This window comes from Mus musculus, chromosome Y (genome assembly GCF_000001635.26).
Source record: "Mus musculus strain C57BL/6J chromosome Y, GRCm38.p6 C57BL/6J".
NCBI lineage: Eukaryota > Metazoa > Chordata > Mammalia > Rodentia > Muridae > Mus > Mus musculus.
In genome coordinates, this window is record NC_000087.7 from 23,723,245 (window position 1) to 23,737,764 (window position 14,520).

The following is a 14,520-nucleotide window of genomic DNA, read 5'->3' on the forward strand; positions in this document are numbered from 1 at the left end:
CAAAACATTTCAAATGCTTTACTGTTATAGTCAGTATTAATATAACAAGGCCAGCGACTAATTACACTTTCAATTGTTTATCTTGAAGAGCGGATTTAAATAGAAAGCTTTAAAATGTATTAATAGTCCCCCTCTTCCTTTCTCTTTCTCACTTCCTCCATTTCCAGCAGCAGTCTTCTTGCCTCTGCAGGTATTTTACACATGAAGTGTCCAAGCAAAATGGCATGTACACAAACAACCATACCCAGCATCAAAGTTTATAAAATAAAAGAAATGATGTGTAGACTATGATAATAATTTTTCTGGGAAAGGTAGTATAGGAGAGAGGAATCACTGTGTGTGGACTCACAAAGACACAAAGAACCCCCCAAATAGATCCAATTTACCACTCCTTAGAAACACAAACACCACAGTCAGGAGGAGGGATTTTGAATGAGGAACACTTTCCTTGTCTTTCCAAGTGCTTTGGTGGATGAGCACAACTACAGGAAAATGGTCTCACAGCAGGTAAACTCCCACCACCAACCCACACAAAGGCAAAGTCACCTTGGTGGAACCAGGAGCAAATCACCTGCCTCTGCAGGTTGTTTCTGTTTAGCTGCATTTGGAGAAAGCAGTTGGAGCAGTTGCTGCCTGCTCTTGAGAAGGGCTCTAAGGGTACAATGTATAGGTCTGTAGAATTGCAACAAGTTCGGACCCTAGAAAAGTAATGGATTGGTGAAATGGTCCTGGACTGTGAATCTTAGGGTCTTGCTAGGGAATTTCTTAATCTACAGTGACATTTAGACATTGGAGCAAGCAGAGGTGCTTTGATCCTTATCTTAGGCACTCAAAGATGTCCTGGAAGACAATCGTTGTGACTGTTTGTGAGGCTTTGCTGGAGGAGAGGGGATATTGACAGCCCTCTACACGATCTGCATGGCACACAACTAGAGCTTTGTTTCTTATGAAGCATAGAAGTGACTGAGGGCAAAACACCACAGGAGACAACTATATCAGCGTCCCTTAAGTAAAATCTTGCTGGTGTATGAAATACTGTGCCTTGCAAATACTGAAGTGGGTGCTCACAGTCATCTATAGGATGGAATACAGGGCCCCCAATATAGGAGCTAAAGAAAGTACCCAAAAACTGAAGGGGTCTGCAACCCTATAGGCTGAACAACAATATGAACTAACCAGTACCCACAGAACTTGTTCCTCTAGCTGCATATGTAGCAGAAGATTGCCTAGTCGGCTATCATTGGGAAGAGAGGCCCTTGGTCTAGCAAAATTTATATTCCACAGTTCAGGGGAATGCCAAGGCCAAGAAGTGGGAGTGAGTGGGTAGGTAAGCAGGGGGCAGGAGGTATAGGGGACTTTTGGGATAGCATTTGAAAGGTAAAAGAAGAACATATGTAATAAAAAATGTGTGGGAAAATAAAGAGACGAGGTCGTTTCTACAATTAGGAAAAGTCTCATTACTTTATCCCATTAAATGTGCACATTAAAAAAAAAGTGGCTAATGGCTTTGAACAGGATCCTTGCTGAGGACAGGATCTTATAAAGGGTTCCAGATAGACAACTCATTTACAGTTTTACAAGCTAGTACTTATAAACAATTGATCATTGGGAGCCTCAAGCTGAGACACCCGATCACTGGGCATAAGTGTTGAGATAATTTGAAGATATTTCCATTGTTTTGAATAATCTGTATGATATTGGATACATTTACTCTATGGAAGGAGTATGTGTGTGGAGTCCCTTGTGTCACTGAAGTAGGAGTTGTAAAACACCTGTGGCGATGATGCAAGTTCATATCTATGATGTGTTTGTGATGTCAGTATTTATAAAGGAGGAGGCATCTCTGAGATGCAATAACACATTTAAAAAAGAAAACCACAAGACAAAACGGAAAGGGAATATTGCCTTATGTTGTTGTATTTCTGTTTTGTGTGTGTGTTTTGTTTTTTGTTTTTGTTTGTTTATTTGTGTGTATGGTCTGATTTTTGGATTTTTTCGAGACAGGAATTCTCTATATGCCCCTGGCTGTCCTGGAACTCACTCTGTAGACCATGCTGGCCTTGTACTCAGAAATCTGCCTACGTCTGCCTCCCACGTGCTGGGATTAAAGCTGTGCACCACCAACACCCTGCAAATATTGCCATTTTTAGTGAGATATTTTTAATGTTTTTTTTACTGATTTATGTAAGATATTTCAAATGGTGTGTCCATTTTTTTTCACGTTGTTGCATTATTCCTTTCAAAGTTTGTTGATTATTGCTAATGAATACAGGATTTAACATCAGGACACTGACATTCTTCTTTTTCATTTCATTCCTCTCCTTTTTTTCTGTTTAACTTATCTGGAAATGGATTTTTCTGTATAGTCCTAGCAATTCTGGACCTTCTTGTGCAGTTCAGTCCTGAATTCAAATCTACTGGATTTTATCACCAAATCCTGAGATTAAACCCCTTTCTAAGCAGACATCAACATTTTTTTAAATTTTCTGTCTCACAATACTTCTTTAGAAGATGTCCTCATCACAGTTCCCAAGTAATGCCTTCAGACACTTCTAACTTTCTGTAGCAACCTTACCATATAGAGCCTATGTAAGGCATCCTGTTGGGTAGCATTCTGCCTTAAGCTGTCCACATCCAAAGTGTTTGTATTCTTCACAGTGGCCTGTGAGGTTAGTGTGATAAATCTGGGATGAGCTGTCAGGTGAGGAATTATTCACCACTGCAGCCACAAAGCTTGCAGTTTCCACTGCTCCTGATCATGATGCTGCAGAAGGTTTCTTTGATTATCATAGACACTGGCTTCTTATTCCCAAATCTTGGTAGTGGTACTGTATTCTGCCTGTCTGTGTAAACAATTAGACATGAACCATGTCTTAGTATACTGGTTGAATCTTGAGAAGTTTGTTGTTCTTTTCTGCTGGATAGCCTGTTACTGGGGAAATCAGGCCATCAAGATTATTCTTAGCCTGGAAGGTACAGAGTCAGGGTCAGAGGAAGTGTGAAGTCTGGGTAAGGACTAGTTCTTAATCCAGATATTCCCTATGTATAAGAACCGTAATTGTCAACATTTCTCATTAAAAAAAAAAAAAAAACACTTGAGGTTTATATGTGTTATTCTCAAATGACAGCTGTAAGTTTTTTCCACTTAAACACACCCCTCAATATACAATAACAGATATCTACAGGGCCCTTTATAAACTATTCAGAGTTGTGCATCCCCATGGTCTCTGGTCTGTTTCCATTGTGAAAGGACATATGTTGAGAGAGATTTGTTTACCTTTGTTCTAATGATGTCCCTGGTCTTAATGTCTCAGTATTCATCCTGGTGTGAATACTGTGGAAATCGAAAATGTTAAAGGAACCGTGAAGAAAAATGTTAATTGGTGTGAAAGAGTTAATGGGAACAGCCGTTAGTTTCCACTGACTGAAACTAAAATATTCATTACCTGTTATATTTCACAAAAACAGAATTATTGCTCATTTGTTCAAAGTGGACAGCCAGGTACAAATGAAATGATTTTATCCACTGGGCTGTTTTTTTTTTCAAAGCCTGGGCATGCTTCAACAAAGGAGTGCCTGAGAGCACCTGAATGTTCAGATAAAGTTTACTGAGGTCTCCTTGGCCTGAGAGTGCCTGTCCAGCCGCACTTTTGAACAAGAGGAATGGGTGGGACATACTTTGATAGAAACAGCAGGAGCTTGGTTGCCAGTCAGAAAATTGTTGAAGAACAGCAGCAGGCTGTAGTGTTTGACATTGTCAGACACCCTGTGAAAATTGCAAAACCCAAAGTAACTTGGAGCTAAAAAGTTAGAGATCTGATTAAGAGGTAAAATCTTGGATGTTGTAGTGAAGAGCAAAAACTTATAATTTTGCGCCTCATAGCATTGTGGTATGTAAGTTCAAGAAATTCAGGGCTGAAGAATAGACCAAGGCGGGTCCAGGCACAGCCAAACCCACCCTGTAGCTAAGAATGTCCAGCCATAAAAGATAAAAAAGAGAATGCAGGAACTAGCCACTGCTATCAGGGCGGACCAAATGGCCATCTGGCAGGATGGCACCTCCCTATAGATCCCCATAAATCATACATTGACCAGGTGTCCTGCTGACCTCGAGAAGTCCCAAGCCCTTGTGCCTCCCTACACCTTAGCATGCACATATTACCCTGTTAATTTGTAATCATCCCGCCAACATTTAAATAAGCCTATCATGTGTAATGGCCCAAATTCTTTTGGCTCCCCTGTTTTTGGTTTGTGGTTTTTGCCTTTATATGCCTGTAAAAAGTTTGGGCCGGGGTTGAACTTCCCTGCCCCCTGCGCAGTGCATGAGATTCGACCCCAGCATGCTGGCTTGGGCGCTCCTTTTTTGTTTGTGTGTTTCTGTGAAATTAAAGCTTGTATAGTTACAGCGAGTTCCGCCTCAGTGTCCTACTGGGTGCGCACCTCCCTGAAGAGGGACTCACTGAAGGGGTCTTTCATGTGGTGGATCGGCTGGGAGATGTGTGACCACCCAGGGGTCCTAGACCCACTTGGAGGTAAGGCCCTCTATCTTGTCTTGGTTTTGTCTCTATATTCTGTCTGAAAATCTTGTGAGATCACAGTTTCAGTTTTGCAAACTCACTTATGAGACAGTGCTTCGAAGGGAGAGCAAAGTGGATAAGGACAGATGTGTCTAGGTGTCCACCATTTGTTCGCCCTGGGAGACTTTCAGGGAAGTCAGGGGGAGGGCCAGGGATGCCTAGTCAACCTCCTCGGGAAAAGTCAGGGATAAATTTTCTCCTTGACGATCTGTTTCTGAGACCTGTTCCTAGGCCGTCTGATTCTTTTCAGGAACTCTGGTTGACACAGAGTAGGCGACTGGTTTTGCTTTTGAGTCTTGTAGCCTTTGTAATCGTTTTTAACATGTGTGTGACAGAGCTTAACATGGGAAAGACTGTGACGACCCCACTAACACTTACTCAGAACCATTGAACAGACGTTATGACTAGGGCCAACAATCTTTTCTTTGATATCAAGAAGGGACCTTGGCAAACTTTTTGCTCCTCTAAATGGCCAGCTTTTGGTGTGGGCTGGCCTTCGCAGGGAAATTTTAGCCTGCCTGTTATTCTAGGTGTCAAGTTATTTTTCAGACTGCAGGAGGGCATCCTGATCCGGTACCTTATATAATTGTGTGGCAGGATCTGGTACAAAATCTGCCACCCTGACTGGGTTCCTGGACTTCCGGAGCTGAGGCAGCGATGGTGGCAGTAGCCATGAAACCGAAAATGATGCATGCGGGTCTGCCAGAGCACGTTCCATCGGCCCCCCTGAGGATCTATCCTGAAATTGATGATGCCTTTTTCATTGACTCCTTCCCACCCCCTTACCCCCAAAGAACTTCTAATCCTGATCCCTCACAGCTGCCCACCCCAGCAGACCCCAGGGTGGCCTCTGTGACAGGACCGTTGGGAGGGACTCCTAGCTGCGAAGTCCATAGTTCAGAGGGAAGTGAATCTAAACCAGATTCCACTGTTGCTTTGCCTTTAAGAGCTTATGTAGGAGGACCTGCCCATGTCCCGGGGCAGTTAGTCCCATTGCAGTACTGGCCATTTTCATTGATAGATATGTTGGCAGATATGTTTAACAGATATGTATAACTAATCACTCCTCTTTCTCATAGAATCCCTCAGGCTTAACAGGACTCCTTGAGTTCCTAATGTTCTCCTACCAGCCCACTTGGGATGACTGCCAGCAACTTTTGCAGGTCCCCTTTAGAACTGAAGAGAGAGAGAGGATCCTGCTAGAAGCCAGAAAAAAACGTCCCAGGACCAGATGGGACCCCCACTAATCTCCCCAACCTTATAAATGCAGCTTTCCCCTTGGCCCTTTCTGCCTTAGAGTTCAATACTGTGAAAGATAGGGAGTGTCTCACAGTCTACTGATGGACTCTAGTGGCAGGGATAGAGCGGGCTGCATGGTGACCCACCAATTTGGCCAAGGTAAGAGAAGTCCTTCAGGGTTCAGTGGAGCTGCCCTCCGTTTTCTTAGCACGACTAATGGAGTCTTATAGGAGATAGCCCCATTTGATCCCTCTTAGGAGGGACAGCATGCAGCTGTAGCCATAGATTTCATTGGTCAGTCTGACTCTGATATTATGAGAAAGTTACAGAGGTTAGAGGGTCTCCAAGATTATACTCTGCAAGATTTAGTAAAAGAAGCTGAGAAAGTGTACCACAAGAGATAGACTGAGGAAGAAAAGCAAGAGAGAGAAGAGAAAGAGGTAGAGGAAAGAGAAAACCGGCATGAACGCCAGCAGGATAGGAACTTGACTAAGATTTTGGCCGCAGTGGTAGGTGGAGAAAGTTCAGAGAAGGGTCAGTCAGGGTACCTGCGCAACAGGGCAAGAAGACCCCCAAGAGAACAGAGACCTCCACTTGAGAAAGACCACTGCACATACTGCAAGAAAAAAGAATATTGGGCCAGAGACTGCCCAAAAAAGAAGCAGAGGGGCCCCAAAGTATCTGCCCTTGAAGAAGACAAGGGAAGTCGGGGCTCGGTCCCCCTCCCCAAGCCTAGGGTAACTCACTCTGTGGAGGGGACCCCCGTTAATTTTTTAATAGACACAGGAGCTGAATATTAAGTCTTGACTGAACCTTTAGGACAATTAGGATCAAAGAAGATTTTAGTTATGGGAGCCACTGGTAGCAAGCTTTATCCCTGGACAACCAAAAGGATTTTAGACATAGGAAAAAATAAAGTGACGCATTCTTTTCTTGTGATACCTGAGTGCCCAGCACCCCTGCTAGGCTGGGACCTTTGGAAAAAATTGAAAGCACAAGTCCAGTTTACTTCTGACGGACCTGAGGTATCATGGAAGAAGAATCCAGTGGCATGCTTAGTTTTAAATTTAGAAGAGGAATATCACCTCCACGAACAGAAGTCTGAGACTTTACCCTTTAAAGAACGATTGACAGGTTTTCCAGAGGTTTGGGCAGAGCAGGCTGGGATGGAATTAGCTAGGCAAGTGCCACCCAACATAGTCGAGCTAAAAATGGCTGCCAAACCCATTTCAGTCAGGCAATACCCCATGAGTCAAGGGGCTAAAAACAGCATTCGACCACATATCCAGAGACTGCTATAACAGGGTATATTGGTCCCGTGACAGTCCCATTGGAATACCCCCTTCATGCCAGTGTGTAAACCTGGGACAAATGACTATGTGCCTGTCCAGGACTTAAGAAAAGTCAATAAGCGGGTACAGGACATTCACTCAACTGTGCCCAACCCTCACAACTTGCTGAGTTCCTTACCACCTGAACGGTCCTGTTACACTGTCCTGGATTTGAAAGATGCCTTTTTCTGTCTCAGATTACACCTGAACAGTCAACTTCTGTGTGCTTTTGAGTGGCGAGTCCCTGAAGGAGGATATACGGGTCAGCTAATTTTGACTAGGCTGCGACAGAGGTTCAAAAATTCACCCACTTTTTTTGATGAAGTGGTCCACCACAACCTTATGCCCTTTAGGGAACAGAACCTCCAAATTTCTCTCCTGGAGTATGGAGATGATTTAATCCTTGCAGCTTCAACCCAGGAACTGTGCCTTGACAGGATCAAGAAGCTTCTAAATGAAAAAAGTGAATTGGTGTACTCCTAAGAAAGCTCAGCTATGCCATATGGACTGGATACCTAGGATACTCCCTCCGAGATGGAAAGCAGTGGTTCTCCGAAGCTCGAAAGAAGACTGTGATGCAGATCCCAACCCCCACCACTCTTTGACAAGTACGTGAGTTTCTGGGAACGGCAGGCTTTTGTAGACTCTGAATACCAGGGTCCACAATGTTGGCGGCACCTCTGTACCCACTCACTAAAGAAAAAGTCCCGTTCACCTGGACAGAGGAACACCAAAAAGCCTTTAACAGCACAAAGGCTGCTCTGCTTGCAGCCCAGGCTTTGGCCCTGCCAGATTTGACTAAGCCTTACACCATATACGTTGATGAGCCAGCTGGAGTAGCCCGCAGAGTCCTGACTCAGACTCTGGGGCCCTGGAAGAGGCCAGTGGCCTACCTGTCTAAAAAATTGGACCCAGTTGCCAGTGAATGGCCCTCCTGCCTAAAAGCCATCGCTGCAGTAGCCCTACTTGTTAAAGATACTGGCAAGCTTACTCTAGGTCAGCATGTGAGTGTAATCACTCCCCATGCGTTAAAGAGTATTGTATGACAGCCCCCTGACCATTGGATGACAAATGCCCGGATGACCCACTACCAGAGCCTGTTGCTAAATGACCGAGTGACTTTTGCCCTACCTGCCATCCACAATCCTACCACCCTCCTCCCCAAGACGGATGCCTCTACCTGGGTACACCAATGTGCTGATATCCTGGCTGAAGAAACTGGATCGAGAAAGGATCTGACTGACCGAACTTGGCCAGGTGTGCCTGACTGGTACACAGATGGTAGAAGCTTTGTGGTGGAGGGAAAATAAAGAGCAGGAGAGGCAGTGGTTGACAGAAAACATGTAATTTGGGCAAGTTAACTTCCAGAAGGAACTTCGGCTCAGAAGGCTGAGCTCCTGACGCTAACTAAAGCTCTGCGGCTGGCAGAAGGTAAGGCAATCAATATTTACACTGACAGCCACTATGCTTTTGCCACAGCCCACATTCATGGGGCCATCTATAGACAAAGGGGGCTACTTACTTCGGCAGGCAAGGAAATCAAAAATAAAGAACAAATCTTGGCCCTCCTAGAGGCTATACACATGCCCAAGAAAGTGGCCATCATCCTCTGCCTTGGCCATCAAAAGGGGCAAGGTGCTGTAGCCCAGGGAAATCAGATGGCAGGTTGGGTGGCCAAACAGGTGGTACAAGGCATCCCTGCGCTGCCTGTAGAGAGTATAGAAGAACCAAAAGGGACCCCAGAGATCAGTTTTGAATACACCTCCAAAGATTATGAGATGATTGAAGATCTTGAAGAACAAGGGAAGTCCAAAGGATTTAGCTACCATGGGATAGCAAGAACAAAAGAAGGAAAAATTATTTTGCCCTATAGAGAAGGAAAGGCATATGTAAAACGCATCCATCCCCTGACACATCTGGGAGCAAAGAAATTGTGTGATTTAATCCAGTCCTCAAACTATTATGTGCTCAGGCTACTAGACGAACAAGTAACTAAATCCTGCAAGTGTGTTCCCTAATTAATGCTGCACGCCCCTTTAATGAACAAGGAAAACGACAACTGGGGGATAGAACTGGAGTTTACTGGGAAGTAGACTTCACTGAGATCAAACCAGGAAAATATGGTAATAAATAGTTACTAGTTTTCATAGACACTTTCTCAGGATGGGTAGAAGCCTTCCCCACCAAGTCTGAAACTGCTCAGGTGGTGACCAAGAAGATCGTTGAAGAGATCCTACCCCAGTTTGGGATCCCCGGGGAAATATGCTTGGATAATGGGCTTGCATTTGTTGCCCAGGTAAGTCAGGAATTAGCCACACATTTGGGGAACAATTGGAAGTTATATTGTGCTTATAAACCCCAGAGATCAGTATAGGTAGAAGGAATGAACAGGACTCTAAAAGAAACCCTAACTAAATTAGCTTTTGAGACCAGTGGTAAAGACTGGGTGACCCTCCTTCCCTTTGTGCTCCTTAGGGCCCGAAACACACCTGGGTGTTTCGGCATTACTCCTTATGAAATTCTACATGGGGGACCACCCCCCTTGACCGAGTCTGATGGGATATTGAATTCCAGTGCTGACTCTTCCTCACCCTCTTCTCTGTTTACCCATTTAAAGGCCGTAGAAGTTGTCAGAACACAGATCTGGGACCAGATTAAAGAAGCCTACACACCAGGGAGCAGTGCAGTGCCCCACAGGTTCCAGGTCGGGGACTCAGTTCTGGTCTGACAACATCGAGCTGGCATGCTTGAGCCACGGTGGAAGGGACCTTATATAGTGCTGCTGACCAGCGCCAAGGTAGCAAAGGTAGACAGGATCGCTGCCTGGATCCATGCATCCCACATAAAAAAAAGGCATCCAACCAGGATGAAGACGACCTCAGAGAAAATTGGACAGTGGCCGCTACTGATAATTCTCTTAAACTGTGCCTTCGCTGTACACCAACCTTGGGTAATAATCCTCACACTCTTATGACCCTGACATGGGAGGCCATCTCTCAAGCTGGAGATACTGTATGGAGTACTTCAAAGCCCCCCCCCCTTATACATGGTGTCCCCCTCTGTTTCCTGAAATCTGTGCCCTGATAGATGGATTAGATGCCTGGGATATCCCTGAAGAGTCACATGAAACGGTGCCCCAAGATGAGGTAATCTATTACAAGCAGCCATATCACCAGGGGTTAAATTCCCAAGGAAAGTACATTGCAGATATACCAGGCTGTAGTAGCAGGTCTCAACAGAGGAGACTTTGTCAGGAGCCCTTTTATGTCTGTCCCAGGGATAGGGCAAATAAAAAAGAGGCTCGCTGGTGTGGGGGAATAGAGGGCAACTTCTGTAGTCAGTGGAGATGTGAAACCACTGGTACCACTCATTGGGACCCTTCCTCTAGCTTGATATTATTATAGTATCCAGATGAAATAAGGGCCATGATTCCTTAAACATCACTTTTACTCAAAAAGCAAAAGAGACAAAAAAGATTGGATAAAGGGAAGACTGTGGGGCCTAACATTTTATGTGACAGGGACGGGCCCTGGATTCACATTTAAGATACGGCTAAAGATGAAGTGTCCCCCAACCCAGGCAGTAGGACCTACCCCCGTTCTTGTTAAAAACCTCCAATGCCCCTTCCCAGTCCTACTTTTCCCGGACATACCCTAGTTGGTCCAGCTATTCCAACAGAAGTCTATACCCCTTCCTCAGACCTGAAACTTACATTGCCCCTACTCCCCCAGATACTGAAAACCGTCTGTTTAGTCTGGTACAGGGGGCTTTTTGGTACGCAATTGTACCAATCCCAACATCACTAAGTCTTGTTGGCTGTGTTATGCCTCCAATCCCCCATATTATGAGGGAGTTGCTCAAGTCAAGACATACAATAAGGCTGAGGACAATTCTCAGTGTCCTTGGGGAGAAAACAGAAAACTAACATTAGCAGCTGTCTCGGGAAATGGACTTTGCCTGGAACAAGTCCCACATGACAAACGGTAACTCTGTAATCAGACTCATAATCTCCAGTCTTCCAGTAATAGAGGTCAGTACTTAGTCCCTCCCTTAGTCACAGTATGGGCTTGCAACACTGGACTCACTCCCTGTGTATTTACTTCTGTTTTTAATACTTCTAAAGATTATTGTCGTTTAGTTCAGAGGGTTCCTAGGCTTCTGTATCATGATGACAGTTTTTTGTCAATGGATTCAACCACTGGACCCGGTATAAAAGGGAACCCATTACCATGACCTTAGCAGTGCTTTTGGGTCTAGGAACAACAGCTGGGGTCGTTACAGGCACAACTGCCTTGATACAGACCCCCCACTATTTTCATGAATTGCACAACCGCTATGGATGCAGACCTAGGAGCACTAGAGCAGTCCATCACCAAACTTGAAGAATCTTTGACCTCGCTACAGAACAGGAGGGGGCTAGATCTACTTTTTCTCAAAGAAGGTGGACTCTGTGCCGCACTAAAAGAAGAGTGTTGTTTTTATGTAGACCATTCTGGTCTTATCAGGGACTCCATGGCTAAGCTCAGAGAAAGGTTAGAAAAATGAAGCAAAGAAAGAGAAGCGTATTAAGGATGGTATGAAAATTGGTTTAACAGGTCTCCCTGTTTTACGACACTGATTCCACCCTGGCAGGCCCTCTGATTATTTTTTTCCTCCTGCTTTCTTTTGGCCCATGTATTTTAAATAAGCTGGTTGCTTTTGTTAAAGATAAAATAAACACCATACAAGTCATGGTCCTCAGACAGCAATATCAACAAGAAGAAAGGTCGTTCTAAGATTAGAGCTATCCACTAAAAGAAGTGGGTAATGAACAGCAAAAACTTATAATTTTGGGTCTTATAGCATTGTGGTATGTAAGTTCAAGAAATTCAGGGCTGAAGAATAGACCCAGGCGGGTCCAGGCACAGCCATACTCACCCTGTAGCTAAGAATTTCCGGCCATAAAAGATTAAAAAGAGAATGCAGGAACTAGCCACTGCTATCAGGGCAGACCAAATGGCCATCTGGCAGGATGGCACCTCTCTATAGACCCCATAAATCATACATTGACCAGGTGTCCTGCTGACCTCGAGAAGTCCCAAGCCCTTGTGTCTTTCTCCATTTTAGCAGGTACATATTACCCTGCTAATTTGTAATCATCCTGCCGCCATTTAAATAAGACAATTATGTGTAATGGCGCAAATTCTATTGGCTCCCCTGTTTTTGGTTTGTGGTTTTTGCCTTTATAAGCCTGTAAAAAGTTTGGGCTGGGGTTGAACTCCCCTGCCCCCTGCGCGGTGCATGAGTTTCGTCCTCAGCATTCTGGCTTGAGCGAACCTTTGTTGTTTGTGTGTTTGTATGCCATTAAAGCCTTGTATAATTACAGTGAGTTCGGTCTCAGTGTCCTACTGGGTGCGCGCTTGCCTGAGAAGGGACTCCCCACGGGGGTCTTTCAGTAGGTTTTCTGAATAAGTTTGTATTACATGGCAAAAAAAAAGATTTATTATATTCATTTCCTTCCTTCTCATGGTGTTTAAGGCATATATAATGCAATTGAATACTGCACATTCGGATTATTAACAGTTTTATACCAAGTTCCAAATTTAACATACCACGAAATGAGAAAGCGTACAATATATATTCCAATCATGAATAAGCAAATGAATGTAGGGAAATAGTTTTCAGGTACTAAGATACATAGCTATTAAGACATGATCAGAACAATTTAGATCAGAGGATATTAGCCTAAGCCCTATGACTTAAATTTCCCCTTGGCTGTATACTCAGAGCTCTGTGTCCTGTCTGTTGCTGATTGGAACAATGCTTTGTTTTTCAGTAGCTTCCTGCATGAATTTAACATGGTCATACACTATAGACCGTCTTAGCAGGAATCAACTTAATGTGGATCTAGGAATCTGTTACCTGTAGAGAAGGGCCTCTCTGTTAAGATTGATCAGTGACCATTGTACCTCATTGTTTCTACAGAGGATCCTAAAGGGTGCATAACCTGCTGTGAAAAAGATCTAGGCCCTCTAATCCATGACACAAGCCTAGTTTCCATTTGTTCAGTTATGTCAGATTTTGTACTAATATATTCAGGCAAAGTAATTACTGTTATATATCTGTTCTATCCAAGATTTTAATACTATTGGTTGCTATTTTGCATTGAATCCTAGAGCTGATGAACCAAGTAAAGAACACTGGGAAATCACCTAGATAAAAGAGATAAAGTGTGTGATGGTTACACCTTGTAATGGCAATGACTCTTTGAATTAAGAGGCCTTAAAAAGAAATGAAATAGAAACTTGAGTTTCTCAGTAATGTGAGTCACTCTGGTATCAGGTCTCTTTAGCCTGAGGATACAAGAGAAGACTCTAACCAACATCATTGACAGTCTTGGTCTTAGGTCATCATGATATCCCTTTCTATGATCCCAAGTGTATTACAATATAATAAGTAGACCCACTAAAGGCAATAAAGTAAAGACAGCACTAATCACTGAGTCCTAGGCATCCTAAATGCTAGGCAGTCACTCTGTCAACTGAGCTATGTACAGACTCTGTTCCCAATATTCACAGATTTAAGGTTTTCCAATGAAGCCTAGAAGCTGCTTTCGAAGGAAGATGTGTTCTATGACTATGTTCTAGAACAGTCTGCTGGAAATGGCACCTCAGTTTCTGGTCAGTACTAGGAGAGCAACAGCAGGGAGGTAAAAGCTATTCAATATTGCGTCCCGCTCGACCGGCAAGAAAGATACAACAAACTAGAATCTTCCACAGCAAGAGCTTTATTGCTTGCTTATCAGGAAGATCCCGAACCGGGAAAATGGCGCTGCTTTTATAACCTGCAGCGTGACATTTCAGCACCTGATATGGCATGACAGCTCCTGATTCATTGCTTGCCCATCACTTGACTATTTCACCCCGAGAATGGGAGTGACTAGGAGTGAATTCACTCTCGCACCTTCGTACAAGGCTTCTTTACTAGTTAGCCACAGCGGAGGCCCGCGCCATCTTATAATGGCGATTGCTCGCGGCACACACGGCTCTCCTCAGAGATTACTGGTGGCATGCACGAGATTGCTCGCAGTACGTACCTGCTCTCCACATCTTCCCCTTTTTATTTTATTAAAACTTGAGGCTGGTCTAGGCCTGTGTATCTTTGCCCATCCACTGTGGCTCCTTTCTTAGGTCATTCCTCCAATGTCACAGCCTTTCCTGTCATAGGGTAACCCTATCGCCACCAGGCCCCGTGTCTTAGGTTGATCTGTGCATGAGGAAAGTTGCCCGTCCCTGGATACCACAGTGCTATGTGACATTAACTACTAAATAAACTAGGGCGAACTCTATAAAAGAGGACAGCCACCAATGTCAATTAATTTTTGAGCATAGATA